The sequence below is a fragment of the Momordica charantia genome (assembly GCF_013281855.1).
Source record: "Momordica charantia cultivar OHB3-1 chromosome 8 unlocalized genomic scaffold, Mcharantia_2.0 BLBB01000008.1, whole genome shotgun sequence".
Classification (NCBI taxonomy): domain Eukaryota; kingdom Viridiplantae; phylum Streptophyta; class Magnoliopsida; order Cucurbitales; family Cucurbitaceae; genus Momordica; species Momordica charantia.
In genome coordinates, this window is record NW_028275166.1 from 30712048 (window position 1) to 30717377 (window position 5330).

At 31.9% G+C, this 5330-nt stretch overlaps 1 pseudogene across 1 annotated transcript; it reads left to right on the forward strand.

Moving 5' to 3' along the window:
* The first annotated feature begins 1433 nt into the window (after positions 1 to 1433).
* On the forward strand, positions 1434 to 4706 carry LOC111020838 ((R)-mandelonitrile lyase 1-like; annotated as a pseudogene). Its single transcript, XR_015792624.1, has 4 exons — positions 1434 to 1581; positions 2019 to 2660; positions 3024 to 3868; positions 4509 to 4706. The product of XR_015792624.1 is annotated as a (R)-mandelonitrile lyase 1-like (transcript).
* The last annotated feature ends 624 nt before the right edge of the window (positions 4707 to 5330 follow it).

The window sequence follows — 5330 nt, forward strand, 5'->3', positions numbered from 1 at the left end:
CCACGTCATTTTAATATTAGTTAATAACAGTAAATAAAAATTAGTGATTATTTAAAACTATTTCTCAAACTTCAAGGACCAAAAGTGTTCAATTTACAACTTTAGGGACTAAGTTGACACCTAATTTAAACTTCAATGACCAAAAATGTACCTTCTGAAACTTGAGGGACTAAGTAGACACCTACCTCAAACCACACGGACCAAAAATGTTCATTTTGAAACTTCAGAGACCAAGTAGACACCTACCTCAAACCTAGGCACTAAAAATGTATTTTGTCATTTTTTTTTTTCATACAACTTGCCCTCATTTTTTTTCTAATTAAATGAAGATGAGTAATTAATTTTCCTCCTTGTTCTCTGCTATAATTGGGATCACTCACCAGCAAGGGTCAAATATGGGAGCAGGAGAACATACTACCTTTAAAAAAAAAAGAATACTTTTTCCCTTTATTTGAAGATAATAGGCAGAAAGACGACTGTTTGTGTAAATGAGGTAAAATAAATATATATTTATAAAAATATCATTATTTTCATTCTTCTGTAAAAATGTCACAAATGTAATATTTGGTTGGTATCATGTAATTGTATAAATTGTAATTTATGATATTTTTGTAAAATTTTAAACCTAATAGCAGCTATTTTTGTAACCTTCTTATGAAAAAAAAGGTTCTTCGGATATTGAGCTGACGTGTAATGACAGTGAGGATTTCAGTATAGTCTTCTTTTTATAGCATTATGAACAGGTTGGCATTGATAACGTTGCAAAAGATAATATATATTAGGGTTACATATTTTAGATATATAGTGAAAAATAAATTCAATATATCTTTGAAAAAAGTAATACATTGATTATCAGTTTTGTTCATATATATATAATTACATGTCATGATCATTTTTTATTCCTTTTCGCAAGGGATATACACTATATAATATGGTCCAGATGAGGGAATTATTTTAGATAATACTATTCTTCATTTTTCTTTTAAATACTTGATTTGTCTTTTATTTGATGTAATACGTGGTTCTTTCAATCAATTAAGTTTATTGATACTGAAAACAATTATTAATATAACAAAATCTTTTGCTTAGGTCGATAATTGAGTAATTATTTTTAAAAATATTACAAGATATTTTAAATTATCTCTTAATAAGATTGATAATTAAGGGGGAGTTCATTAAGATGAAATAAGTTCAAACTTCATGATGACCACCTACATTAAAAATTAGTAATTCTGATATATTTCTCGATATAAATATTGTAGGGTCAGACAGTTTAATAAAATGGTTATTAAACGAGTCCAAAATTATGTACATTTAAAAATTGTTAGCACTTTGATTGAATAAAAAAATATATGTTTAAATTTGACCAACTATTTAAATTGGTTGTATTCAATTTTGATTCAAATTTGTGTTTATAAATACCAAATATTATTGCAAACTTTGAGGAGTCTCTATCTCTCCACATATAGGTTTTGAAAAGCATGAAGCATAATTCTATGGCTATCTTTCTCCTACTTTTCATTGTCTCTATCTTTCACTTCCATTTGGAAGTCCTCTCCTCACAAACTATTCCCAATCAAGGTAATTATCTCAAACTCTTCCAATTTTTTTTTTTATTGTTCTCGATTATTATTCTGTAAGAATTCAATTTTTACCTATAAACTTGGCAAGTTGTATTAATTTTCACCATAAACATACAATTTCTATTTAGTATTGTAATTTTTACCTTGAGTCTAATTTCTACTAATTCAATCACCATACTCACTCATTGCAAAGAAATTAATTTGAATAAAGTACAAAATCGACAATATACTACGTCTTCCAAAATTCACAAATTTTGATACAAAAGAGTGTTGTTTATCATTCGACGCATATAAAAAATTAACTTTTTGAAATTGCAATGATTTTTAAATTTAAGATAACATTGCAACGCGATTTGATTATAATTGAATGTCTAGGTACAGATTGATACCTTACTAAGATCATAGTAAAAATTGAATTTTTTTTCTCTCTCCCAGATGTTAGCTATATGAAGTTTGTACAAGACGCCAAAGATTTACCAGAAAAAGAAGAATATGACTACATAATAGTAGGGGGAGGAACGGCAGGCTGCCCATTAGCTGCAACATTATCATCAAAATTCTCTGTCCTCCTCCTCGAAAGAGGCAGTGAGGCAACAAATTCCCCTTTTTACTAATTGAACAAGGTCTTTTGAATGCTTTTGTTGAAGAAGATGATGGCAAAAATCCATTCCAACAGTTCATCTCCGAGGATGGTGTTGAGAACTTAAGAGGGCGGATCCTCGGCGGCGGTAGCATGATCAATGGCGGCTTCTACTCGAGGGGCCATCGAGAGTTCTTTGAGAAGGCGGGTGTGGAGTGGGACATGGAATTGGTGGACAACGCCTATCAATGGGTAGAAGAAACTGTGGTGTCTCGGTCGAGTTTAAATGCTTGGCAATCTGCTTTTAGAAGTGCTTTGTTAGAAAGTGGTGTTCTCCGTGATAATGGCTTTAGTTTGAAACATCTTGTGGGGACTAGAATTGGAGGTTCTATCTTTGATGGAAAAGGGAACTGGAGCTGTGGAGTTTCTCAATAAGGCTAATCCTGCAAATCTTAAAGTTGTCATCCCGGCTACAGTTGAAAGAATCATTTTCTCTGGTAAGTCGTAATAAATATTCTAAATTGTTGATTTTTGTTAAAGAATAAATAAAAGACCTCCCACTCCCACTCTAATACTGTATCAATATTATATTCCTGAATTTTATCTCAAAATCAATTGGCAATGACAAGTGTAATTTATGTCTATTATGATGTCTCTTTTGAGTTCACTAGTCTTAGCTGGATTTCATTTTTTAACTATATACTCGTTTGAGCTTTTAAACTCTAATACACGTTTAGATCGAGTGATAGTTTATTCAGACTTAACAATTTCTTACTCGTAAATCTCTCTTAAATTCCATTCCATTGAAATGCCAAATAATTTTAACAACAATTCACTTGCATTTGTGCATGAACTCGTAGGTTTATCTGCAACTGGAGTTTCATATTCCGATTCAGAAGGAAAGTTGCACACAGCATTCATACGCAACAAAGGAGAGATTATTCTAAGCTGGAACCATTGGGAGTCCACAGCTTCTCCTCCTAAGTGGGATTGGCCCAAAATCTCAACTTTCATCCTTAAAACTACCTGTCGTCCTGCACCAACCATACGTCGGCGAATTCACGTCCGACAATCCCCGTTTCGGCGCCAGCATCGTGCTTCCATTCCCACTGGTCCCTTCATCGGGAAAAGTGGTCGGAACTTTGAAGAACAATATCCATTTGCAATCCTTCGCTAGCCCTTTACCATTTTCAATTCCCCCATCTTTTAGTCTCCTCCCTCCTCACTCTAATTCCGTCAACCTCAGCTTAGCCATTTTTACAGGAAAATTCTCGAAGGTTCTTTCTGAGGGGTCCCTCCGCCTGAATTCTTCCACTGATGTGAAAAAGAGTCCCATTGTCCGATTCAATTACTATTCTCATCCTGATGATCTTGCGCGGTGTGTTAGAGGAGTAAGAAAAATGGGGGATTTGATTAAAACCCCAACCATGGAAAAGATTAAGACGAGAAATTTTGAGGGTAAGAATGGATTTCAGTTTTTGGGGCCTCCTCTGCCCGAAAATTTGTCTGATGATAGTTTTGTTGGAGAGTTCTGTCGTAAAACGGTGACGAGTTATTGGCATTATCACGGCGGTTGTTTGGTCGGAAAAGTGGTCGACGGCGATTACAGAGTCATCGGAATCAGAAATCTTCGTGTGGTGGATGGCTCCACTTTCATCGACTCGCCTGGAACCAATCCTATGGCCACCCTCATGATGCTCGGCCGGTAAGTTATTTTATAAAATTATTTACACACTTGTTTGTTTTATTTTTCTCAAAGAAAAAAAAAGTGTCACTTTCTTCTCTCTCTCGTTTTTGTCTTTGGTATTTTAATAATGTTTTTTACATTTAAATGTTTGTCTTCTATTATTGAATCTTTATATATATTTTAGAAGTATTTTTCCTTTTTTAAAAGAAAAGTTAGAGGACAAAATGTTTGAAAGATTTGCTTTCAAAAGTAATGTTGGGATGGAAACACTATTATTTTAAAACCATCATTTAAGTTGTTAAATTTTAAAAATTTACTACTAATTTTCTTAAATTTAGCTATATGTGTCATAGAAGTTAAAAAAATAAAATTTTATTGTTAATTTGCTGGCATAATTTTATTTAAAAGAAAAAAGTAATGGTAAAAACATTACTAAACAAGCCATAAAAGTTTATTAATATACACGGGACAGTTAATTAGAACTATTAATATTTTTTTATCATCTTTAGAAGGAAATTAATTATTTTAAAAGTTGACAATGGTATAATTATTTCTTAAAAAACAATTAGTAGAAACTTCTGCCTTAGTTGTGTGCTTGAGAGTATAGTAGAAATTTCTCTTATGGCCATAAACTAACAATTTGAAAATTATTTTTCAGGTATGTTGGTCGTAAGGTACTGCAACAAAGATATTAGAGTTTAAATTAAAAGACGACCATCTCATAATGTTCTTGTTTTTCGAGTGTTGTATGATGTTTGTATCTTATTTTCTAATTTTTTTAAGGAATAAATGTATTTGGTAATTCTAAATTAACTTTTTTAAGGAATAAATGAAGGAACAAAAAGTTTTAGAATAAGCCACATTAACTTGTCACATCTGTCTAATTGAATTTTCATATTACTCAGATAAAGTTTATAAACGATGCTTATTTGGGTTAATCGAAGAAAAATTAATTAACATATGCATATCTTTCCGCAATAAAAGAAACACCATGTTATGATGCTACAAATCTTTGTCCCAAATGTTTATCTATTGCTACATCAATAAATATAGAGAAATTTTATTTTGGAGGATAGTTATGTATAAAAATTGAAGAGATTTATATATATAGAGTGGAGGAAAATAAGACAGTTTTTTTTTTATCACTCATATATATCTTAATCAGTTGAGTTAGCGGCTCTTTCTATCCTAGTGTACTTTTCCATTAGGATTTTCGTTATTAAAATAATATTTAAAGTTTTGTTAAGGAGAAAGGAGCTACACATATTTCTACAATGGTGTGATATTGTTCGCTCTAAACATAACCCTCACGGCTTTGTTTTTGGTTTCATCCAAAATGTCTTATACTAATGGAAATAATTATCCTCTATTATATACCCATGATCATCCCCTTCCCTAGCTAATGTGAGACTTTGTTTGCAATTACCTTACAAACCCAACAATCCTCCCATCGAACAAAGTATCATCGAACCTCCTCTCA